The sequence below is a fragment of the Dasypus novemcinctus genome, chromosome 26, assembly GCF_030445035.2.
Source record: "Dasypus novemcinctus isolate mDasNov1 chromosome 26, mDasNov1.1.hap2, whole genome shotgun sequence".
Classification (NCBI taxonomy): Eukaryota; Metazoa; Chordata; class Mammalia; order Cingulata; family Dasypodidae; genus Dasypus; species Dasypus novemcinctus.
In genome coordinates, this window is record NC_080698.1 from 19,211,177 (window position 1) to 19,237,719 (window position 26,543).

The following is a 26,543-nucleotide window of genomic DNA, read 5'->3' on the forward strand; positions in this document are numbered from 1 at the left end:
CTTGCATTGTCAGGCAGCACTGGGAAACTGCATCTCTTTTTTGTTGTTTCATCTTGCTGCATCAGCTCTCCATGTGTGCGGCACCACTCCTGGGTGCTCTGTGCTTTTTCCATGGGGGCGGCTCTCCTAGCAGGACGCACTCCTTGTGTGTGGGGCTCCCCTACATGGGGCTGCCCCTGCGTGGCACGGCACTCCTCGCGCGCAGCAGCACTGCACGTGGGCCAGCTCACCACCCAGGTCAGGAGCCCTGGGGATGGAACCCTGGACCCTCCATATGGTAGATGGACCCTCTATCAATATTGAGCCTTGTCCTTTTCCCTCCTTTTTTAATATAGGCATTTAAGGCTATAAATTTCCCTCTCAAGTCTACCTTCACTGTATCCCGTAAGTTTTTTTTTTTAAGAAAAGGTATTTATATTTACACCACTAAATAGTCCTTTAAGAACAGCACACACATTTATTTTAAAGGATCAGCTTCCTTTCAAATATTAAAGTTCTATAAAGCAATACTGTAAACACAATTTTGTCATACCACATATTTACATGTGCAGGCTTAGTCATACCACATGTCATACCACATATTTACAGTGCAGGCTTAGTAATTGCAAATTTTTAATATTTAAGATTTATTTAATTTATTTCTCCCCTTCCCCTTGTTGTTTGCATTCATTGTCTGTTCATTGCATGTTCCCTGTGTCTGCTCATCTTCTTTTTAGGAGGCACTGGGAACTGAACCCAGGACCTCCCATGTGGGACGGAGGCATCCAATTGCTTAAGCCACCTCTGCTCCCTGCTTGTTGTGTCTCTCTCATTGTGTCTCCTCGTTGTGTCATCTCTTGGCATTATCTTGTTGTGTCAGCTCACCATGCCAACCCATCATGTCAGCTCACTGTCTTGCTCATCTTCTTTAGGAGACACCAGGAACTGAACCCAGGACCTCTCATGTGGTAGGCAGGCATCCAACGGCTTGAGCCACATCCACTTCCCTGCAAATATGTATTTTTAATCTTATGACTAGATATTTTCATTGAAACAGTGTTTGCACTTAGACAAAGTATAGTTGGAATAGAACAAGAACTTCTGTTCGGCTTTTAGGAATGAATCAATATGTCCCATTCAAAAATTTAGAGCCTTTATCTGCTTTTATGACAATGGTTTTAGACAGAAGTACTTCTCTTTAGCCATCAAAAAGAGACACACTCTTGCTCCTTAGTTTTATTCTTCAGTCTTATGGGTTCTATTTCCCATACTATAACATATCTGTACCACAAGCTGACATTTTCCAGTTTTACTCAAAGAGCACACGTAAGGACCAAATTGAAACGGCTCAGAATTTAGAGCTCAAATAGTGGAGTAGAGAGGACAAAGGAATAAAAAAATTCTTGGTAATTTAAGGCATACCAAACTAGGTACTTTATTGAAAAACTTTTTTTCTTTTTTCTTTTGGTTTTAGAGGAAGAACACTAGGGCTAAGATGGGTGTGATCTTAGACATAGTGAGATAAAGACACACTGAGGCAAAAATACAAGATATAATTTGTTTCCAAAGTCACAAAATGACAGTGAATGTGCACTTTTCTCCATTTCTTTTTTCATGGAAAAAACCTCAGAAATCAATACTGGAGAAAATATTTTTCAAGAGTATCAGTATATACATATAGGGAGAAAAGGATTTTTTAAAGCACATTGCTATGACCTTCAAAAATATAAAAATAAACTTAAAAAAACTGGCAGAATAAGTATAAGCAGTATGGCATTTGCTTCAGCGTCCAGCCCTATCATATTGATTTCTAGCATAAAAGCTAGAAGTTCATGGACCTCGAGTATCTTCAATAACTGCCAGCATAATTTTAAACTACTGTCCATGCTTCTTTGAGAGATACCTTTCCCAATATTTATGATTTAGGTCCAAATATTACTATTTCCTTGAAATATTGAGTTAATTTTCAAAGTTCTTTGTCTTTATCTCAATTTAGATGAGCTTTCATAAAAGGCCTTATCTTTAGTCCATTAGAAAATTGCTTCCTATTTCATCAAACATAATGCTGGGGTTTTTTTTGCTGTAAAACCTTAAAAACTTTCCCCTTATAGCACCAAAATGTTTTACATCTATTAATTCTCTCCTTGGAGTATGCAGTTACCATAGCAACACTCTCCAACATAAAAGTAATCTTACCAGTTTGCATTTGTGCTCATTCCCAGCTCTTATATTTTAGTTTCAATCCACTTCATATTTGTTGCAGTCCAAATAACCACATCATCATCCACATAAGCAGATATTAGGAAGTCATGAAGTTATGGCCACATTAATTCAACCCCAGTCTCTGCACAAAACCTATGGTCAAACCATGTATAATCAACATCTAATACCAAAAGCTTTTTCCTTGCCCTAGGAGGATTCAAAATTTCCACTTTGTACTCTTTAACTCTGCGAAAAATTTTCAGGAGGTTTCCTTCCCTATTTTCTACTTCAACTACATCATTGTCAATATCAAAGTTATTGATGACATCATCATCGTCAGGTGGTGAACCTAAGACATCTTCCAAGGTCTCCTCACAAGTTCTCACCGTCACGATTTTAGTAGTTGATGTCAGTTTGAGAGTCCAAGCTGAACATCATTTTCTGCTTGTTTGCTCTTAACTTTGAGTCCAAGTAACATTTGGCGTTCTGACAGTACTCCTGTAAGGGTCTTGAGAAATTGTTTAAAGCCCAGCACAGTATCATCTTCTCAATGTGTAGTAAGTAACTGAATGGTCCTGTCCACCGCCTTTTGTGATGAGAGGAAGAGCTATCCTTTAGCACAGGATGAGACACACAGCTTTCAATCAGGAAAAAACCTGGAGCATGGTGGAACCAACCCAATCCCATAACTTTTGATAAGTTGTGCTCTCATTTTCATTGGTCTCAATATATTTACTGATTTCTCCTTTGACCCACTGATTATTTAGGAGTGTGCTGTTTAACCCCCACGCATTTGCTAAGTTACTTCTTTCTGTCTATTACTGATTTCCAGTGTCATTTCATTATGATCTGAGAAGGTGCTTTGTAGAATTTCACTCTTTTGATATTTATTGAAAGCTGCATTGCGATCTAACATGCGGTCTATCCTGGAGAGAGATCCATGGGCACTTGAGAAGAATGTATAACCCACTGAGTTTGGATGCAACATTCTGTGTATGTCTGTTAAGTCTAACTCATTTATCATATTGTTCAGTTTCTCTGTTTCCTTGTTGATCTTCTGTCTAGTTGTTCTATCTAATGTTGTAAATGGTGTGTCGAAGTCTCCGATGATTATTGTAAAGATGTCAACTTCTCCCTTCAGTTTTGCCAGAGTTTGTCTCATGTATTATGGGGTACCCTGGTTAGGTGCATAGATATTTATGACTGTTATTTCTTTCTGATGGATTGTCTCTTTTATTAATGTGTAATGGCCTTCTGTATCTCTTATAAATATTTTTGCACTTAAAGTCTGTTTTTCTAATATTAGTGTAGCTACCCCTGTTCTTTTTTGGTTACTATTTGCGTGGAGTATCATTTTCCAACCCTTCATTTTTAGCCAGTTTGTATCCTTGGGTCTAAGATGAGTCTCTTATAAGCAGCATATGGATGGCTCATGTTTTTGTTTTTTTAAAATTTATTCTGTAAATCTATATCTTTTGATTTGGGAGTTTAATCCATTTACATTCAGCAATATTACTGTAAATACATTTTTTAAAAAATATATTTATTTTATTTCTCCCTACCCCCTTGTTGTTTTACACTTGGAGTGTCTATACGTCTTCCTTGTTTCTTTAGGAGGAGGAACTGAACCCAGACCTCCAATACGGGAGGGAGGCACCTAAACGCTTGAGCCATCTCCACTCTCTGCTTTGTTGTGTCACTCATTATTTTTTCCTCCCTGTGTTTCTTGTTGTGTCACCTTGTTGCATCAACTTGCTGCGACTGCCCATCGCTCCAGTTTGCTGTCTTCTTCAGGAGGCACAGGAACTGAATCAGGGACCTCCCATGTGGTAGGTGGGAGCTCAATCACTTGAGCCACATCCGCTTCCCTGTAAATGCTTTATTTTACTTCCACCATTTTATTCTTTGCTTTTCTTATGTCATATCTTATTTTTATCTGTTCTTTTTTACCCTTTTAGTTATTCTTTCTGCTATTCTTTCTTCTAGACTCTCCTCCAAATCTCTGTCTCCTGTCTTTTTCTTTCAGGCTCTAAGGCTTCCTTTAATATTTCCTGCAAAGTTGGATTCTTTTTTATGAACTTTCTTAGTTTCTGTTTGTTTGTGAATATTTTACACTCACCTTCATATTTTAAGGACCATTTTGCTGGATAAAGAATTCTCAGCTAGCAGTTATTCTCTTTCAGCATCCTAATTGTATCATGCCACTGTCTTCTCACCTCCATGGTTTCTGATGAGAAATCCCCACTAAGTCTTATTGGGCATCCTTTGTATGTGATGGTTTGTTTCTCCCTTGCTGCTCTCAGAATTTATCTTTATCTTTGACATTTGATATTCTGAGTAGTATATGTCTTGGAGTAGGTCTATTCAGATTTATTTTGATTGGGATATGCTGTGCTTCTTGGATGTGTAAGTTCATTTCTTTCATGAGAGTTGGGAAATTTTCAGCCATCATTTCCTCAGATACTCTTTCTGCCCCCTTTCCCTTCTCTTCTCCTTCTGGAACTCCCATGACACATATATTGTGTTTCTTGCTGTCATGCAACTCCCAAGCCCCTGCTCAATTTTTCCCATTATTTTCTCTCTTCAATTTCAGCTGTTCTGTCTTCAGTATCATTTATTCTTTCTTCTATCATTTCGAGTCTGCTGTTGTACACTTCTAATGTATTTTTTTTACTATGAAATAAATATATCGTGTAACATATTGTATGATTCCATTCATATAAAATGTAAATATAAATAAGTTTACAAGAGAAAAAAATTTTTTGCAAGATTACCCAGAAACGGGAGCTGTGGACAGCAGGGGAAGTACAGAGAGATTGAGAGGTGATGGATCCTCCTAACTGTTTGTTTGCCTTCTGTCAATTACTATTACTGAAACAATGAAAATGTTTAAATGATGATCAAGGTGATGAATGCACAACCATGTGACCAAGTCAAATACCATTGACTGCACACCTTGCATGAACTGCCTGCTCCGTTGATATGTTTCAACAAAATCAGTCTGTTTAAAAAAGAAAGAAAGAAAATATAGGGAAACCTCTTAAACCTTATGGTAGGTGGTGATTTCTCAGCCCTTACACCCAAAGCACATGCAACAAAAGAAAAAATAGATAAATGGAACCTCCTCAAAATTAAACACTTTTGTACCTCAAAGAACTTAACTTGGGAAGCGGACTTGGCCCAGTGGTTAGGGCATCTGTCTACCACATGGGAGGTCCACTGTTCAAACCCTGGGCCTCCTTGATCCATGTGGAGCTGGCCCACGCACAGTGCTGATGTGTGCAAGGAGTGTCATGCCATGCAGGGGTGTCCCTCGCGTAGGGGAGCCCCACGCGCAAGGAGTGCACCCTATAAGGAGAGCCGCCCAGCGCGAAAGGAAGTGCAGCCTGCCTAAGAATGGCACCACCCACACGGAGAGCTGACACAACAAGATGGCACAACAAAAAGAAACACAGATTCCTGTGCCACTCACAACAACAGAAGTGGACAAAGAAGACGATGCAGCAAATAGACACAGAGAACAGACAACTGGGGTGGAGGGGAAGGGGAGAGAAATAAATAAATAAATAAATCTTAAAAAAAAAGAACCTAACTTTTTCAAAAGTGTGAAGGGTAGTGGATGTAGTTCAAGTGGTTGAGTGCCTGCTTCCCTTGTACAAGGTCCTGGGTTTGATCCCCGGTACCTCCTTACAAACAAAAACAAAAAATCTCTCTGGGGAGTGGATGTAGCTCAAGTTTTTGAGTGCCTGCTTCCCACGTATGAGGTTCTAGGTTTGATCTCTGCCACCTCCCTTGTGAGGATCGCAAAGTTTCTGCTTCCAAGGCATTTGTCAAGGTCCCATTCGTCGAAGCAAGTCATGTGGCCAAAGGTTGGAGAAATAGATCCCCCTCTTGATGGGAGTTGCTGCCTGAGGCCCAGAGGAGCTCAGCTGGCCAGGATGCTCACAGGAGGTGCAGTGGACCTTGAGGATTTATTGAGCCTGCTTAGGTGCCTCCAGAGTTTGGATGCTTGAAGCCAGAACCAGGGTTGAAAGGCAGATGGGCAACTGAGGTGGCATCTCTCCACACATTGCCCTTCTCTGTCCCTGGCTCCTCTGCACATTCAGGTTTCTGTTTCTGCTATGCCTCAGTGGCATGTAGCCTTTAGTGGCCTCCTGGCTCCTCCATGTCATTCAGTGGCCAATCTGGAAGCTCCTCTCTAATGTGTTTTTTATCTCACCTATCATGTTTTTCATTCCTATGAGCTCTGTTACTTTTTTATTCAGGTTTTCAAATTCTTCTTTGCGCTCATTCAGTGTCTTCTTTTTTTTTTTTTTTTTAAAGATTTATTTTTATTTATTTAATTCCCCTCCCCTCCCCCGGTTGTCTGTTTTCTGTGTCTTTTTGCTGCGTCTTGTTTCTTTGTCCGTTTCTCTTGTCGTCAGCGGCACGGGAAGTGTGGGCGGCGCCATTTCTGGGCAGGCTGCTCCCTCCTTCGCGCTGGGCGGCTCTCCTTATGGGTGCACTCCTTGCGCATGGGGCTCCCCTACGTGGGGGACACCCCTGTGTGGCACGGCACTCCTTGCGCGCATCAGCACTGCGCATGGGCCAGCTCCACACGGGTCAAGGAGGCCCGGGGCTTGAACCGCGGACCTCCCATGTGGTAGACGAACGCCCTAACCACTGGGCCAAAGTCCGTTTCCCTCAGTGTCTTCTTGATGTCCTTTATCTCCTTAGTCATATTGTCTTTCAACTCATTAATTTGATTTTGGAAATTTGTGTGTGTCTCATTAATTAGTTGTCTCAAATCCTGCATCTCTTCTGGGGATTTGATATATTCCTTTTCTTGGGCCATGTCTTCTTAGTATGGCTTGTAATTTTTTACTGATGTTTAGGCATCTGATAAGGACGGTAAGTTTAGTCAGATGCTAATTTCTTTCTCTTTCTTAGAGATTTAGTGGCAGGAGGCTGTGTGTTACTGCTATTCTTGGATTCTTGATTCAACCTGGGTCTTTAGGATTGTACTTGTTAGTTGCTCAAAACTGGGCTCTGGACCCAGTAATGGATTGCAGACTCTCTTCCTGGGGCCTTGGGCAAAAAGGCTATAGGCTAGAAAAAGACTTTTTCCCTCTCTTTCTGGGTGGTGTCTAGCTTTCCCCTGGTGTCTTAAACCCTAGAGGATTTTCCTCAGAATGTTCTGCCTGTCCTCTAGCAATTTTTCTGGAAGAGAAGAGAGCCCCATGTCTTTCTAGTCCCCCATCTTCCCAGAAATCTATATACACTTATTCTTAATAGTCTTTGATTACCATTTTAATTTAGCTATATCTAGTTAGGAGCCTCTTACTATTTGTAATATTGTTTGTGTGCTTTATCTCTGTATTTCTTGATTGAGCTCATCAGAGCTTTTTCAATTTTATCAGTCTTTTCAAAGAATCAACTTTGGTTTTGTTGACCCTCTATTATATATTTACTCTTATTTTATTAATTTTTGTTCTTATTTTTATTATTCCTTCCCCCTTCTTTCTTTAAGTTTATTCCATTGTTCTTGTTATAGCTTCTGAAATCAGATTAATAGCTAATTACTTTTTAAAAATTTATATTTATATCATTGTTACAAGTTACTCAGTTAACACCAGATAATAATTACAATAACAATAAATTTGCTTTAGTCAGAGGTTACACTCTCCCCTTATTTTGTTCATTCCTCATTCTTGAGGGATTTGGGATGATGTCCACTCTGACTACGTCAGGCTGAGACGGGATGTAGATATTACGGGGCAGAGGAATGGAATTGTTGTGCTTGCAGTTGAGGATACTCCTTGCTTTCAGGATGGGGCTGGTCCATCATCATTGTTTTGTTAGTTATCTAGGGCAGGCCTGAAGAACTGAAGAGTAGGAATTGGCCACATATCTGCTGGGTTTCAGAGTTCAACCAGCACTGGAACAATCCAAAGACTTTAACTCTCTGAAAAATATACTTACCAGGTAAATTAAAAATGATAGGTTCAAATAAAAGTAGAAGAATCATAATTAGGAGATTTATAAATGAATATAACTAAGTTGTATTGGGGAAATAGCTTTTCATACATTCCCAGATAGAGCCTGCTGAAGGGATGTTGATTTCACGAGGTCTTGTGGCTTGTCTGGACACCATTAGGGCCCTTAGGAGCCCTTTTGTTTGAGGCTTTGTTTACTGCGGCAGTTTATGAGGTTTGACTAAGACCTGCAGAAACAGAACCTCTAGGATAACCTCCCAGCTCACTTTGAAATCTCTTAGCCATAAAAAAACTGTTTTATTTAATATTTCCCCTTCTTCATCAAGGTCTTTCTCCAAATGCATCACTGATTAACACTTGGTAATAATCCCTCAATACCAGGGAGGCTTATTCTTGGGAGTCATGCCCCATGTCAGGGCAAGGTAGAGAGTTTATTCGCAGAGTTTGGCTTAGGAAGAGGCCAACAACAAGGAGGTTTTCAGGAGATAACTCTTAGATATTAATTATAGCTAGGCTTAGTTTCATTATTATGGAAATAAGGTTCATAAGTACAAGCATTAAGATCAAAGGCTTGGCTTATTAGCCTGTTTTCATTACTTTTTAATATTTTTTCATATGCTCATTTAAGGCTATAAATTTCTTCCTAAGTACAGTTTACTATATTCAACAGATTTTGGCATCTTATATTCAGTATTACTCACTTCTAAATATTTAAAATTTTTCCATTATGATTTCTTCTTTGATTCTTTGATTCTTGAATTACTTAGAAATTTCTAAATGAACGTGGATTTTAAATTTGTCATTTTGTTATTAACTTCTGAATTATATTCTGTCAAAGTTGGTATCCTGTAAGATATTGACTCTTAAATTTATTGCAACTTGTTTTATGGCCTAGAATGAGGTCAGTGTTCCATGTTTCCTTGAGAAGAACATGTATTGTGTAACTATAGGGTGCAAGGTTCTTTCTCTCTCCATTAAACTAATCTTGATCATTTTATTATTCAATTCTTCAGGATCTTCACTAATTTCTGGTCTGTTTAACCTATAAATGATAGTTTATAACTGACATACCTTGTTGAGGAATACAGTTTTTGGTCATATCTATATAGTAATATATAGTGAAAATAATATTTCTGGTTAGTGTATTTAATCTAACATTAATAAAGCTACACTAGCTTTCTTTAGTAGAGTATTTGCCAGGTATATCATTTTCCAAACTCTTACTTTCAACCTTTCCAAATTCCTATGTTTTAGGAGTGCCTCTTGAAACAGTACCTCTTCAATTTTTAAAAATCCAATTTAACAATTTCTGAATTTTAATGGATTAGTCTAATTCATTTACGTTGCTGAGATTACTGGCATATCTGGACCTATTTTTCCCATATTTTTCCCATTTGTTTCTCTTTTATCTACTCTTTTTTTTTTTTTTTAAGATTTATTTTATTTATTTCTCTCCCTTTACCACCCCCCTCCCCCCCGTCTGCTCTCTATGTCCATTCGCTGTGTGTTCTGCGTCTGCTTGCATTATCCAGTGGCACTGGGAAACTGCATCTCTTTTTTGTTGTGTCCTCTTGCTGTGTCAGCTCTCCTTGTGTGCGGCACCACTCCTGGGTGGGCTGTGCTTTTTTTTCACATGGGGCGGCTCTCCTTACAGGACGCACTCCTTGCACATGGGGCACCCCTATGTGGGGTCACCCCTGTGTGGCATGGCACTCCTTGTGCCCGGGAGCACTCACATGGGCCAGCTTACCACATGGGTCAGGAGGCCCTGGGGATCGAATCCTGGACCCTCCTTACAGTAGACAGTTGCTCTATCAGTTGAACGATGTCCGCTTCCCTCTTTTATCTACTCTTAATTTAAGTTGATTATTAATTTTTCCCCTTATTGGTTTATGCCATTTCCCCCCTTTTATTTGTTTGAAAGTTATATATCTCATTTATGTTATTTTAGTGAGTACTATTAGTATTTTACCTTGCAGATTTAACAAAGGCTAAAGCTAATATCTTAATTCCCTTCCCACATAAATTGAAAAGCATTTAGAACACTTTAATTCCAAAAGCTTCCATCCCAATTTATTATTGCCTATCTTTTAATGCTAACCTTGTTTTAAACCCACAAATCACCTACTATTAATGTTGACATCATTATTGTACAGACAAAATTTTGTTAGATTTACTATTTTTATCAATGTTTTCACTCTTTATTCCTCCTTTCATTTTAATTCTTCTTAATGAGATCATTTTTCTTCCCCTGAAGTACATCTCAGTGGTTCATTTAGTCAAGGTTTTCCTGTGGTAAATTCCTTTAGTTTTTATTCATCTAAAAATGTCTGTATTTAACTCTCATTCTTGAAACATAGTTTTGCTAGATACCCAATTCTCATGTCTTTAAAGATATACATTCATACCTTGGTACTTGACTGCTTTGAAACTCATCGAACTTGGTACTTGATGCATTTTGATGGCAAAATTTTGTCCCGGTACTCATCATTTGTTTAGTACTCAATGTACAAGCTAGAACTTGTCAGTGTCGGTTGCCTTGTAACTTGCTACCCTTTCCAGCTGAAACAAAGGGTCATTCATTAGTCATGTGGTAGCTCTTGCCCTGTATACTTTCCCTTGCAGTTTTAGCTTTGCTTCTGTGGTCATTTTGTGTATTTTTGCCTTTTTTTTTTCCCCTCATCATGGATCTTAAGAAAATGAGCAGTGATAGCACTGAGCAGAAAAGAAAACTACTTTACACCACTATTGAGAAAAAAAGAGAAATAGTAGGTAAATATGAGAGTGGTATTTGCATTACTGCTCTTGATAGGGAATAGGTATGCATACAATGATGGTCTCCATCATTAAGAATAAAGAAATTATTTTTTAAAAAAGACTGATGTTGCAAAAGTAATTAAAGCAATAACAAAGCAGCATTCCCAAACACTCAAGGAAGTTGGAAAGCTGTTATTAATTTGGGTAAATGAGAAGCAGCTAGTGGGCATAGCAGCCATGATGTGTGAAAAAGCAAGAGTGTGGCATGCCAATCTTTTGAAAAACAAACTGGAACCAAGTGATGAAAGTGCTGAAGTTTTTAAGGCCAGCTACAACTGGTTTGATGATTTTTAAAAAAAGGACTGGCATCCACAGTGTTGTGAGGCATAGCAAGGCAGCAAGAGCTAACAAAAAGGCTGCTGATGAATTCGTCAGTGAATTTCAAGATATGTAAAGGCTAAGGGTTTTATTCCCCACCAAGTTTTTAGCTGTGATGAGACCAGAGTTTTTTTTTTTTGGAAAAAAATGCCTAATAGAACCTACATCACAAAAGAAGAGAAAGGTATTACCAGGCCAGATTTTGTGGCCAGAAGCTGTGACTCAGAGACTTCAAAGGGCTTGAGGCTGGCCCCAAGCCTGCAGGTACAGAGGGTACAGCTGTGCAGGACATTGTATCTTTGGGCTAATCCATGGGTCTGGAGGTCAATGCCACTGATGTTGAAGAGTTAGTGGGGGAACATCATGAGGAGCTCAGCACTGAGGAGCTGCAGGAACCATAGAAGGAGCAGCTACAAGAGGTGGCTGAAGAGATTTCTTCAGGTGAGGAGATAAAGGAGGTTATCCCCAGTTCCTTGATAAAAGAAATGTGTGCAAAATGGGCAGAAGTTGGGAAGCGGATGTGGCTCAAGTGATTGGGCTCCCCTCTACCATATGGGAGGTCCAGGGTTCGATTCCCCAGGGCCTCCTGGTTAAGGCAAGCTGGCCCACGTGACCAGCTGGCCCAGTGACCAGCTGGCCTGAGTGGAGAACTGGTCCATGCTGAGTGCCGGGCCACTCAGCAAGCTGGCCCAAGTGGAGAGCTGGCACAGCAAGATGACACAACAAACAGACACAGAGGAGAGACAGTAAAAGTTGCATCAGACCAGGGAGATAAGGTGGTGCAAGAGACTGAGCACCTCTCTCCTACTCCAGAAGGTCCCAGGATCGGTTCCCGGGGCTGCCTAGAGAGAAGACAAGCAGACACAGAAGAACACACAGGGAATGGACACAGAAAGCAGACAACAGGGAGGGGAGAGAAATAAATAAATAAATATTTTAAAAACATGGGTAGCTGTTCAAAACTCTTTCAGCTTCTATTGTCATTGAGAAAAGTGTTGCCAATCTAATACCTTCTTTTATGAGTAATCTTTAGCTGCTTCTAAGATACTTTCTTTGTTTTTAGTGACAGGAACTTTCACTACAATGTTTCTTGGTGTGAAATTCCTATTATTTACCTTGTTTGAAATACGTTATGCTTCCTACATTTGTGAGTTCATATCTTTTTTTCTGCCATGGGAATTCTCAGCTATTACCTCATAAATCTCCTTCATGCCCTTTTTCTGCCACTCCCCCACCAAAGATAACCACTATCTTTATTTTTAATGCCCTAGGTTAGTGGTGAAGAAATTCTACCCACCTGAGACTGCTTTAGTCCTTTTGACAGTTCTGGCTAAATATGGACTCTCAGGTTCAGCTCCTGTAATTTATAATTTGCCAAGGTTTAGTTTGTGTTTATGGGTGTGACATAAACCTTTGGTCTCAGGAAAACTCTGCCTTTCACATTTATTTGCTGCTCATTGCCTTCCACTCTTTCTTTGACACGTTTTCAGCCCAGTTAACACATGACAAAGTCTATTTTATCCAGGGTAGAGGTGTTTTTGAGAAGAAGGATACTTTGGAATATCTGATTTCCTGTATGCTAAAATTCAATTAAAATTTTAAAAGCCTAAAGATGGGACTGCTAAATTGCACCGTAATACTGTACTTTTGGCATATTACAAATCACTGAAATAATTTTGAATACTGATTTCCTTCTTGGCCTTGTCTGATTTAAACTTTGATGAGAATGCTGGATTTATGTTCATTAAATTCCTTTTTTAAAGGTCAATGACAGAGAACTGGAACATTCAATTAGGAAATTCCTTACAATCTGATATTATCATATTAAACAAAGTTGGGCCATTATTTAACTTGCTATGAATCCGCTGAACTGTGAGCTTATGCAGTAGTCTAGATTTCTTCATCTTGCCCAAGAGCAGATCATAAAACGCTTTGCCCAAATCCTTCAGCAGTCAAGTTTCTGGTTTTAATTCCTACAACAGTTTCCAGATCAACCTACACTAGTAACTATAACCTTTGACTTACATTAGTATCTCTAGATCTTTTTGGTTACTATTTGCGTGGGATATCTTTTTCTAAGCTTTCACTTTCAACCTGATTGTGTCCTTACATCTGAGGTGAGTCTCTTATAGGCAGTGTATAGATGGCTCTTACTTTCTTATACATTCTGTCAGCCTATGTCTTTTGATTGGGGAATTCAATCCATTAATGTTCAGTGGTATTACTATGAAGGCATTACTTACTTCATTCATTTTGTCCTTTAGCTTTCCATTATCACCTGGTAATTACGATTACTATTATCTGTCTTTTTACCCTTGAAGTTACTCTAACTAGTAATCTTCATTTATATACTCTTCTCCGCATCTCTTGCCCTTGTTTTTTCCTTTCAGGGTGTAGCACCTCCTTTAGTATCTCTGCTAAATCTGGTCTGTGAAGACTGTAAACTCACCCTCATTTTTGAGATAAAGAATTCTCAGCTGGCAGTTTTTCTCTTTCAGTACCTTAAGTACCTCATACCATTTTCTTTTCATCTCCATGGTTTCTGATGAAAGATTGGCACTTAGTTTTATTGAAGTGTTTGATGCATTGCTTTTCTCTTGCTGCTTTCAGAATCCTCTCTTTATCTCTGGTATTTGTCATTCTGATAATAAGCATCTCAGACGTAGGTCTATTCAGATTTATTCTGTTTGGGGCATAATATCCTTCTTGGATACTGATATTTATGTCTTTCATAAGGTTGGGGAGTTTTTAGTCATTATTTCCTCGAATATTCTTTCTGCCCCCTTTTCATTCTCTTCCCCTTCTGGAACACTGATAATGCATGTTTGTGTGTTTCATGTTGTCATTCAATTCCCTGAGATCCTGTCCCATTTTTTTCCATTATTTTCTTTTTCTGTTTTCCTGTCTTTTCAAGTTCAGATGTTCTGTTCTTGATTTCACTGATTCTGTCCTCCATCAATTAAAATCTACTGTTATATGCCTCTGTATTTGTCAGCCAAAGGGGTGCTGATGCAAAATACCGAAATCTATTGGCTTTTATAAAGAGTATTTATTTGGGGTAGAAGCTTATAGTTACAAGGCCATAAAGAGCAAGTTTCTTCCCTCACCAAAGTCTGTTGCCATGTGTTGGAGAAAGATGGCTGCTGGCATGGTTCAGGCTTTTCTTCTTCCTAAGGCTCTGTGGTCCCAGCTTCTTCCAATCTCAGCTGCAGGCTAGCATAACGCTTGTCTCTCTCCCTGGGGCTTCTTTCCAGGCTTTCTCAGCTGTTCAGGGTTCTAGTCTCTTCAGCTGCAAACTATCAGGTGAAAGGCTTCAGCATCCAAAACTAAACTTTCTTGTTCTCCTTGTCCATAGATTTACTTCTCTGTCTTTGGTTGAGCATCCATTCATATAACCTACAAAGGAGGGGGGCAGGAACTCAAACCAAGTTGCCCTAATGACATAGTCAAATAAAAGCCCTAATCTTGATTTAATAAAGTAAAAGTGAAACCTCTGAATCTAATACAATCTAACGTGCCCAGGGGAACAAACCAATTTACAGACACAATCCAATATCTATTTTTGGAATTCATAAACAATACCAAACTGCTAATTTACACCCTCTGAATTCCAAAAAGACATTACAATATTTAAAAAAAACCTTAAATCAGTAAGAATGCTAAATACAAAATCATATCACAATTAGTTTATTTTTTTTTTAAGATTTTATTTATTTATTTCTCTCCCCTTCCCCCCCACCCTGGTTGTCTGTTCTCTGTGTCTATTTGCTGCATCTTCTTTGTCCGCATCATCCTGTGTCATTTCTCTGTGTGGGCTGAGCCATTCCTGGGCAGGCTGCACTTTCTTTCGCGCTGAGCGGCTCTCCTTACGGGGCGCACTCCTTGCGCATGGGGCTCCCCTACGCGGGGGACACCCCTGCATAGCAGGGCACTCCTTGCGCACATCAGCACTGCACATGGGCCAGCTGCACATGGGTCAAGGAGGCCCGGGCTATGAACCACGGACCTCCCATGTGATAAATGGATGCCCTAACCACTGGGCCAAGTCCGTTGCCCACAATTAGTTTAAAGAAGTTCAGCTTGTCTTGGGGTAAAGTCGCATCTGACTATAGGCTTCTAAAACTTAACAAAACTATCTGCTTCCAATATACGACAGGATAAAGGATAAATGTTTGCCTTACCATAAGGAGAAATTGGGAAGGAAACATGAGTTATGGATCCCCTACAGTTCCATAAACTCGCAGGGCATATTTCATTAGATTTCTAAGTCTTAGAGTCATTCTTAAGATGATGGTTTTTTCTCCCTGGGGACTCATGGGGGCCCACCCTTTCCACAGGCTTGCCTGATGGCCATTTTCTTGGTTCCACCCTCATCAAGCATCTGGGTAGTTACTGAGTTCCAGACCTCATCCTCTGTAGCAGTTTGATATGGTTATGAATTCCAAAAATAGATATTACGTTATGTTTATAATCTGATCTGTACCTGGGCATGATTGAGTTATGATTATGGCATTGAGTCCCCACCCCTGGGTGTGGGGAGTCACAGATGAAAGGCATGGCAAAGAATAGAGTTGAGGGTTTCTGATATTGGAGTTTTGATGCTGAAGACGTAAGTTGGGGCCCCAAGAAGCCAGCCCCAGGAAGAAAGGAACCCTGAACCCAGAGAGAAGCAATACCCTGGAAGGGAGGAACCCAGGAAGCCTGAACCCTTGCAGCCATCACCAGCCATCTTGCTCCAACATGTGAAAATAGACTTTAGTGAGGCAACTAACTTATGCTTTATGACCTGGTAATTGTATGCTCCTACCCCAAATAAATGCCCTTTGTAAAAATCAACCCGTTTCTGGCATTTTGCATCAGCACCCCTTTGGCTGACTAATACACCCTCCAAGAACATTGGGGTAATAGCCACACCTTCCCTGATCTCTGGAGTAGAGCCTAAGCTCCCCTAGTACAGTGAGGTGAGGGCAACACCTCCCTAATCTTTGGCATATCAGCCCAACCCTCTCAGAGCAATGAGCTGATGACCTGGACTTTGCTAATCCATGGGGCACAGGCCCACCCCTCTCAGACACATGGGGTGTCAACCTTATCCTCCCTAACCCTTGGGGAATGTGCTCCACCCTCTCTGTGCCCTGGAACAGCAAAACTCTCCCTGAACAGTGGGCAGGAACATCCACCCTCTTCAACTGCCAGGGCAAACTCACTCTCTCTGTACACATAGGTGGGGTTCCTCTCTTGTTCCAAGGAGATGTCTTAATTCCAGATGTCAGTGTCCATGATTTTCCTCTTAAAGCCATTTTGCCTTCCTTCTTTCCCCTACACATCTCATTTAGTCCAGGCTGACAATGGTTTTATTCATACAGCTCTCTCAAAAATGCTTGTTGGTTTAGCATGCAGGAAGCAGGGGTCCAAGCCATCAGACGGTAAGGCTTTCCACAAGTCCTTCCTGGATAACTGCATTTTCAATCCTAACTTGTAAGTTCCAAGTTTAGTTAATTCCTCAAATGGGATATTATCATCTGGGGATTGATTTCCAGAGGCTTGGAATTTCCAGAATCAGTTTCTGGTTTCTTTGTGCCCAACAATTCATTTCTCAGTTTTTCTCTCTTGTCTACCATTTTGCTATAAGCTGCAAGGAGAAGCCAAGCCATATTCTCAAGGTGTACTTTAGGAAGTTCTTCCGCTAAATGTCCAGGCCTGCCATTTTCAAATTCTGCCTTCCATATAACATCAGGAGTCAAGCTTGCTAAGTTCTCTGCAACTTTTTTTTTAGATTTATTTTATTTTATTTATCCTTCTCCTTGCCACCCATGCTCACTGTCTGCTCTCTGTGTCCTCTTGTCGCATGTTCTTTCCATATTCACTTGTCTTTTCTTCTCTTTAGGATAGACAGGGAACCGATCCTGGGACACTCCGGTGTGGGAGAGAGGCACCCAATCTTCCAAACTACCTCAGCTCCCTGGTCTGCTGCATCTCTCACTGTCTCTCCTTTGCATCTCCCTTTGTTGTGTTATCTTGGTGCACCAGCTCTCCGAGTTACAGGCTGTCAGCTCTCCACGGCATGGGCCAAGCCAGCTTGCCTTCAGCAGGAAGCCTCAGGAATCGAACCCAGGGCCTCCCATGTGGCATGTGGAAACCCAATTGTTCGAGCCACATTCGCCTCGCTCTCTGCAACTTTAAAACATGGATCACCTTTCCTCCAGTTTCCAATAATAGTTTCACCATTTACTTCTAAGTCCTCATAAAAAGTCTCTTTAGCAGCCATATTCCTACCAACGGTCTCTTCAAAGCAAGCACATACAATGCCGGTGGGGTGGGGGGAGGGTAAGTTAATAAAATAAATCTTAAAAAAAAGTCTTCTGTCATAATTTCTTAAAGATCATTATTGAATATGTTTCTAAGATCATATTTAAATATCCTTTCAGGCCCCAGGCAGTCATTCCTCTTGATCTGGCAACTTGAAATAATTTAAATTGCGGGGTGCTCTTTATCTATCTTTTCTTTCCTTTTTGTGATACTCTAGCATGACCAAATGGAAGCTCTTTCTCTGTGATGAAGATGGAGTAAAATAGGAAACTGGTAGTTTTGCATTCCTTTGCCATCTGTTAACATTACATATGTTCAATTCATTTTTTATTCATACTTTTTGCTCCAAATCTGGATTTAAATTAACTTTTTATTGTCTTTAGCATTTGGGTCTCAATCATTCTGGTTTTAGTCTCCCTTCCCTCTTCTTAAAAGTTCAGACTAATCTTTTGGAAATTTTCAATTACCTTCCAACTTCTACACAGGTGCTTGGAAAATCTGAGCTTGTCGGATAGCTAGCCATCACACACTTTGTTCTCTCAAAGTCCTCCCATTCCTTCCCTTTCAGGATCCTCTCTGGTGTGGTGCTGTGCCCAATAAGCATTTTCAATAAATGAATCAGTATAGTAAGAATGACAATTATGGAATCCATAATCATATGCTACATTCTGATACATGTTGACTTGTCTTATGATATATTCTTATTTCTTAACTCTTGCTTTGATGTTCTTTTTTCAGGTATGTATAACTCATCCTGTAATTTAGACTGTACTAGTTGAAGGAAGGAGTCAAGGTGTATCTTCTTCAGCTTGGGTCCTAGGTATGAGATGTTCAATAACTATTTAGTTAACAAATAAGTTAATAGTAATATTTTGTGTCATTTGGAAAGAAGTTTTTTTTGTTGTTGTTTGTTTGTTTTTGCCTAAGAGTGTTAATATTTTATGTTGGATTTCTGGATATAAGCTCTCTTAAGGTGAGACCTTGTCATATTTTTCATATTTAATTCCACTACTGATTATGGCAGCAGATAGTATAGTGATGAAAACATAGATCTTGTGTTCAGACATACACAACTTGGTTTGTGTTCTGGCAGTATCACTTGCTAGTTGTGTGACCTTGGCAGGTTATTTAACTTCTCTGAGCTTCAGTTTCCTCATCTGCAGAGTGAAGCCAATAATTGTACTTACCTCATACAAGTTTTGGGAGGATTCAATGAAATAATACATGTAAAGTAGTGAGCATAAGGCAAGACACACGGGACAAGCTCAATACATGGTAGCTAATTAGTATTTGCTTTGCTCTGTACCACACATCATGCTTGTTCCTGGGGAGATAGAGGTAGAAAAAGTTCTCAACTCACTGGGGTCGAGAGTCACCTAAATGGATTCAATATATTATGTAAAATGTGCCATGGGCGTGTGGATGAGGGAGTAATTAATTTTGCTTGCATAATCAGGGAAGTCTGCATTGAGGAGGTAGCATCTGAGTTGCATATTGGACCAAGGACTTAGTGGTTGGCTCAGAACCGCCACACAGTAAATACTTGGAGAATGGATCATGCCAATGGCTGGTAAACCCAGGGACACTGCCCAGCCGACATCTGTGCCCATGCTGGGTTGTGTTTTCCATTGCTCTCCTATACACGTCTCTATGTGCTGATGTAGCCTTTGCATTTGTTTATGCCATCACAGTTTGTGCATAACTTGCCTGAGTAGTTCCTATTTTTTTAAATTATACTTTAAGTCCTTGAGGGCAAGAAGTATGTCTTTATTCACCAGAGTGTACCTGGCACATAGTAGGTGCTCAGAAATGTTTGAAGAATAATACATGAATGAATGAACACAGTGAACTCTGTTGACTGCTGGTCACCAACAGCCACCACATACTGGCTATGGAATTGTGAGTCAGTTAACCCCTCTATGCCTCAGTGCTCCCACCTGCAAAGTGGGTTGGGACATCTCACAAGGTGGTTGTGTGGACTAAGTGATGTGATGCCCAGTGTCTCGCAGCTAATTAGTGTGCATCCCGTGGTGGCAACCATCAGTGTCGCGTGGCTCAGACTATGGTGGGGATGGGAAGTAGGTGAAGCCTGAGGCGTTCGGCTGCACTTGCTGGTGGAGAAGAGATTTCAAAACTCTTTCCTAAAGCTGGGGTGAGACTTATCAGCTGATTAGGAGTTTTTATCTGAGATGACTGAAGGCACCATCAGGAACGTGGGTGTCCCCTGGGGCTGCTCCCTGGCCTCCCACTCACTGCTGCTTCCTTGGTGACAGTGCTCATCAGCATGGCTGACCCAGGTAGGGACTGCAGGAGAGTCTTTTTACCTCCCTCGCCTCCTAGGCCTCACTGTAAAACTAGGGCTAATTAAGGGTCTCTCCTGTCAGCCACCAGGGCAACAAAGAGTCACCAAGAACATGATTCCCACAAGGGGCTCAACTCTGGTGTGTCTAAATATAATGGGGGAAAAAACCTCTCTGGAAGTAGCCACAGGCTACGGGTTAGAAGGATGAACTACCCACTTTTAAGATTTTGGAGAGGCAATTTTAGTTTTCTAAAAAAGCATTTTAAAAGACTTGTTTCCCTCAGCATATAAATGCATTACCTTCCCCCCAAGTGTGGGACATGACTCCCAGGGATGAGCTCCCCTGGCATCAAGGGATTGCTCCCAAGCACCAACTATCAATTGCAACTGGAAAAAGACCTTGAATAAAAGAGGCAAAAGGTAAAGACAAATGAGTTTATATGGCTAAGAGACTTCAAAGTGAGTCAGGAAGTCATCTCAGTTACACTTATGCACATCTCAGAGACTGCCAAAGTGTATACCCCCAAATAGTGGGGCTCCTGAGGGCTCTGGAGACACCCAAGTCCTATGGTGAGGGCAGATAGCTCCAGAGTTTGGTGCCTTGCCAGTGGGCTGTGCTTTGAAGTTTGTGTTCCTGAGACTGACAGAGTTGGATTCAATTATGGCTTCCCTACACATGGCTCATCTGTCCCTTCTCTTTGAACCTATGGTTGTGCTGGAGTTGGTAGGTATACATCTAAGAGACTGAAATTTTGGGGCTGTCCATGTGCCAGTGGGGCCCGGAACCTCAGCAGAGTTGCAACACCTACTCTCCAGTTCGTTGGACTCACCCAGGACAACTACCCAGGTGGTGAGGATTGATAACCACCATACCAAGGAAACAAGAGAGTCTACAACTGCAAGCAAGAGAGTCCCATCCATCAGCTGTATGGGATTGAAGCCCACTCTCAATTAGAGGTGGAGTGGGCATCACCATCCCAGAATCGTCAGGATTGGGAAATGAACTATGAACTAGAGTGGACTCACCAGCATTCTACTACAGACTTATTGTGATTCTAGCAATGAAAGAAATTACAACATCGATGTGGAGGCAGTGGCCACTGGAGGCTCTGGGGACAGTGAGAGGAAAAACAGGTATAATATGAGGGCTTTTTCAGGACTTGGGAATTGTCCTGAATGACACTGCAATGACAGATATAAGCCATAATATATCTTCCCATAACATGCAGAATTGGGTGAGAATGTAAACCACAATGTGAACACAACGGTCCACGCTCAGTGGCAACGCCCCAGGATGTGTTTATCAATTGCAATGAATGTGCCACACTAACGAAAAATGTTGTTTATGTGGGAGGGTGTGGGAGGTGTGGGGAGCAGTGCATATGGGAATCCCTATATTTTTGGTGTAACATTTATGTAATCTAAGTATCTTTAAAACAATTTTTTTAAATTATTGAAAAATAAAAAAATAAAAGACTTGTTTTCAAATATATCAGACAGTTTCTTGATCAGTTCCAAGAAGGGGCCTTCCAATAAGTCATTTAATGATTTCCTTCATTATTCATTAATTCACCATCTCAGCACCTGTTTGGTGACTATGCACGGAGCCTAAAGTTGTTAATCTGTGGCAGATGGGGATAAAAGGCAGGACAGGGAAGCAGATGTGGCTCAACTGATAAGAGTGTCCACCTACCATAGAGGAGGTCCAGGGTTCAAATCCAGGGCCTCCTCGCCTGTATGGTGAGCTGGCCCACGTGCAGTGCTGCGGCACATAAGGAGTGCCGTGCCACGCAGGGGTGTCCTCCGCGTAGGGGAGCCCCATGAGCAAGGAGCACACCCTGCAAGGAGAGCTGCCCCAAGCAAAAAAAAAGCGCAGCCCGCCCAGGAGTGGCAGCACACACACGGAGAGCTGACGCAGCAAGATGACGCAACAAAAAGAGACAAAGATTCCTGGTGCTGCCAAGAATGCAAGCAGACACAGAAGAACACACAACAAATGGACACAGAGAGCAGACAAAGGGGGCAGGAGAGGGAGATAAATAAATAAATCTTTAGAAAAAGAAAAGGCAGGGCAGTCTTTTTCAGTGCTGTTCTAGGAAGACCCCACGTGCTGGATTGGAAAGGTTCAGGTGTGGCAGGGAGGAGAGAGAAGGCCAGAGAGGCAGGAACAGGCCATGTGCCCTGGAATGAGGAAATTGTCCCCCAACTCTGAGAACAGTTCCCTGCAGGGGACCAAATGCAGCCCTCGAGGTCTGGGTGATGAGGTGACCAAGATCATAGTGAAAAACACTCCAGCCCGAGCCACAAGCCAAGGGTGAAATCAGCAGCCTAGCAGAGGCAGGTTTTACAAGAACGGCCGTCCCTGATGGCCTTGGAGAGGCCTCTCTGCCCCGTTCCCGGGGCTTCTTGTCAATGTCCCGTTCCTAAAACCCAGGGCCTGCCCAATGCAGCCAGGCTCAGCATATTGGTTTCCTGGCTACTAAAACAAACAACATACGATGGGTGGCTTAAACAATGGAAATCTATTAGCTCACGTTTTGAGACTAAGAGAAGTTCAAAATCAAGGCGTCAGCAAGGCAATGCTTTCTCCCTGAGGACAGAGGCGTTCCGAGGCTGGCTGTCAACGGTTCTCGGTTCTTGGCTTTCCTGTCGCATGGCAGTGCGCACGGCGGTGTCTTCTCCTTTCTTCTCTGGGTTCCGCTGGCTTCCGGCTCCTCTCGGTGGGTTTTTACCTCTATGTCTGAATTTCATTCTGCTTACAAAGGACTCCAGCAGTCTGGATTAAAACCCAATCTGAATCAGCTGGGCCCACCTTAACTGAAGTAACATCTTCAAGAGATACTATTTACAATAGTTCCAAACCCACCAGACCAAGAACCTGTCTAAATTGGGGTACACAATTCAATCCACTACACTCAGCCAGCATGGAGGGCTTGGTGGGCAAAGGCTGGGAGGCTGCCTTTGGGGTGAATTTAAATGGTCAACAGAGAAGTGGATGTGGCTCAAGCAGTTGGGCGCCTGCCTACCACATGGGAGGTCCTGGGTTTGGTTCTCAGTGCCTCCAAAAGAAGATGAGCAAGACAATGAACTGACACAATAGGCTGTATGGTGGGCAAGCTGATGCAACAAGATGACACAACAAAGAGACACAATAAGACATACAACAAGCTCAAGTAATTGGGTGCCTCCCTCCCACATGGGAGGTCCCAGATTTGGTCCCCAGTGCCTCCTAAAAAGACGACAAGCAGACACAGAGCAGACAGGAAGTGTAAACAATGAGGGGAGGCAGAGATATAAATAAAATAAATCTTAAAAAAATAAATGGCCAAGAGTGTCCTGCTGGGCACTGTTCCCACCAATGTCTGGAGGGAGAGGCAGACAAGCAAGCCCAGAATTCAAAAGAGCAGGAAGCCCTCGTTGCCATGAGAGCAGGGCTCTGGTCTCTGCTCATTGCTACATAATGCTGGTGTTCAATTAATACTTAAATCAGGGGTTCCTAACTTTTTTTTTTGTTCCACAGACTATCAGAATGTAGCAGCAGACAGTTTTATGACACTCAACATTGGGATGTCTTCTAATTAAATTTTAGAATTATTCAAAATTATATTTTACAACTCTCCCATAATTTTAATACCTGATAACCTAACACAGTCTGACAGCTGTTCCAACAGTCATTTTCGGCAAAACACTTAAAAATTTGAGTTTCCCACAGTATCATAAAACCATCTCCGTCATCCTTACCAAACTTTTTGCAGGCAGTTATCCACTGCACTCAGAATATGCTACATCAAAACAAAAATACTAGGTCCACACTATACTGTGTATTGTTTAATAAATATATCACACCTGCACCAACAGGTTCCCGCAAGAATAATGCTTTTTTTGAATTTCCAATTCGAGCTCATGGTCTCTGACCCCAAGGGGTCTGTGGACCCCGGTAAAGAACCCTGACTTAAATGAATCAATGAGCATGCTGATGGAAGAAGCCCATAGTACAGTGTGGGCCCAAACAGTGGTTACAGAAGGCTTCCTGGAGGAAGTGACATCTAAACTGAGACCAAGGGAAAACCAGAAGACAGAGCCTTGCAGGAGAGTGAGGGAGTTCTGGTGGAGAGAAAAGCCCAGGAAAAGGTCCCGGCGGTAGAGTCTGGCCTGGGTGTCCTTGGAGTGTAAGGACGAGTGCTGGGAGATGAGGCTGGAGTGGTAAACTGAGGCCAGACCCTGGCAGGGTGGCAGATAAGTACATCAGAAAACTCCATTTGAGCTTCCTCTTTTTTTTTTTTTGTCTGCCTAGTGAGGTTTAATTATCCCTTAGAAAGGAGAAATTACTACCATAACGGGGATTTAACCAGTAGTGGCTAAAAATCAAGAAGCCCATTTTCCTTCCACGGCTTTAGAGTCACACAGCCTTGGGCTGAAATTCCCAGTTTCCTTGTCGCTTACAGGCTGAGACCCTGGGCAAGCCCCTGCCCTCTCTGGGCCTCCGTTTCCTCTTCCCACCGCACTTCATAGACTGGAAGGTGCCAGGGTGTACGATCAAGGGGATTCGCGCGGCGTCCGGCCCAGCGCGGGTGCTCGGCGCTGCTGCTCTGCCGCCGGTGCACCGTGCCCCTCCCTCCCTCTCAGCCCGAGCCTTTGGGGGCAGGAGCCTGCCTGAGTCACTGGTGGGTGCAATGCCCAGGAGCCCCGGGCACGTAGTAGGTGCTCAGTAAACGAAACAAGGACCCCAGGCTCTCTTCGCACTGGGATCGTGGCTCCTTGGGGTCCAATCCCCCGCCTCTCCCCACGGTGAGCTGTGCAGAGGCAGGGGCAGGGCGATTGGGTTCTGTCCCCCCGCGCTTGGCGCTGCGCCCGGAACTCGGAGGTGCATGCGCGGGGGGACTTGGCTCTTGGGTCTGGGAGAGAGAGGAGCGTTCTGAGACCGGTAGCTGGGGTCGAGTTGTGCGGGACACTGACTTCACCCTTCGGGTAAACGCTGTAAGCCTGGGGCGTCCTGCCTCGGAGTCTGCAAGACTCCACGCGGCGGCCGGGGGCAGCGCGGGCCCTGCGCGGGCGGGGCCGGCTTTTCTGTCGGCGGACGCAGCCCGGCGCGCCGCGCCTTTAATAGCCCCGCCGCTCGCCAGGAGCTGAGCGCGGCGCGGGCTCCGAGCTGCGGCCTGACCCGAGCCTGGGGGCGCGGGCCGGGGCCGGGGGCGGGATCCCGCACGGGACGCGGGCGGCTGGCGTCCGGCCAGGTGAGCATGGGCGGGGCGGAGCGCACCCAGGGAGGGGGTCGCGGGGCGCCCCCGAAGGCCGCGGGGCTCGCCCCCCGGCGTGCCGAGCCCGCGCCCGGCTTCGCGCGCCCCGGCGGCCGAAGGAGGGGGTCGTGGACCCGCGCAGCCTTTCCCCTCCGCTGCCCGCACTGGCACCTGCTCCTGCGCGTTCCCGCCCCGGGCTCGGATGGATTTGGGGTCCCGAACCCAGCTCCCCCACTTCAGGTCCTGGCTGCCTGCCCCCGGGGAACCGGGAGAGGATGGGTCGGGTACCTGCACCCTCTTTCCACTCTGCCCCTCGACTCGCGCCTGTGCCTGGGTGGTTTGGGAGATCCTGTACCCCAGGATCACCCCACTTTCTGGGGGAGGGTTGCAACGCTCCCTCCCAGCCATCACTGCCGGTGTCACCTCCTCCCGTCCCACCCCAGGCATGCACCCCCCACCCCCTTCCAGCCCACGCATGCCCCCTGCAGCCTTTCAGCTGCATCCCGCGAGCCCGGGGGCGGGTCCTGCCACCCTGCCAGCAGTGCAGGCAGCATCTCCGGCTCCCCCCCTTCCCCCCCTTCCCCCGCCCCCGCCGCCTCTGCCTACTCCTGGCTGCCTGGGAGATGCGATTGTGTAACGCCGGCTGCAGGGCAGAGCACGTTCCCCGTTGTGCCCCTGTACCCGCTGACGGTGGGAGAAGCCCTGTTAACAGGGCGAGACAGGGAGGGCGCAGGAGGATGCCGGAGGGGTTAGAGGCTGTGCATCGAGAGAGATGTATTTTTGGCCTTTTTTTTTTTTTTTGCTCCAGGGGCCAAGTGTCTAAGGCGAGGGATCAGAAGGGAGTCCTCTGAGCCGGGGTTCAGGAAGCCAGCATTTTGGCTCACCCCTTTCCAGCTCAGAAATCCCTACTGGCTGGTTCCGCAATAGTTTCTTAATAGTAATAGCTGATGTGGACTGAGCAAGTACTGGGGGCCGGGCCTCCGGAAGCACCTTAGGAAGTTTACTGCCTTCCTCCTCCCGGTAGCCCCAGGACTGGGTGCCGCTGTTCGGCCCATTTCTCGGAGGAGGAGCTTGAGGCTTTCAGAGGCAATCCCTTCCCAGGATAAATAGTGAGTCTGACTTCAAAGCCCACCGCTCTGAACCACTAGACTTTTTTGGTAATTAATAAATTCCTATCAGAAACATTTTTATAATTCAGGAAATTAGAAATAAGAGAAACTAACAACCCACAGTATTCCCACCAGGGAATCAGAGAAACTAATATCCCAGCACCAATTAATTTTTCTAAAATTAGGTTCTTACACCAGCAAACAGTCCTCGGTGTCCTCTTCAAGGAGACTGTGGTCCAGAGAGGACCGGCTGGAAAACGGCCCTGGGATGGTTCCTTGGATACTTACTGGGCTG

At 43.4% G+C, this 26,543-nt stretch overlaps 1 protein-coding gene and 1 pseudogene across 4 annotated transcripts in view; one reads left to right on the top strand and one right to left on the bottom strand.

Annotated features, from left to right (window-relative positions):
- Positions 1–1,781: 1,781 nt before the first annotated feature.
- On the bottom strand, positions 1,782–25,547 carry LOC101430440 (ubiquitin-like domain-containing CTD phosphatase 1 pseudogene; annotated as a pseudogene).
- The window catches only part of ABHD6 (abhydrolase domain containing 6, acylglycerol lipase), a 44,154-nt gene continuing 42,392 nt past the window's right edge, over positions 24,782–26,543 (top strand). Inside the window, exon 1 of one of the 4 annotated variants that reach the window (XM_012522287.3) lies at positions 24,782–24,870. The gene's annotated coding sequence lies outside the window, so the exon portion shown is untranslated. Of the gene's footprint in view, positions 24,880–25,003; positions 25,137–26,543 lie in introns of those variants that run through there. The other 3 variants (XM_012522289.2, XM_058288872.1, XM_004450698.4) reach the window with 3 other exon arrangements.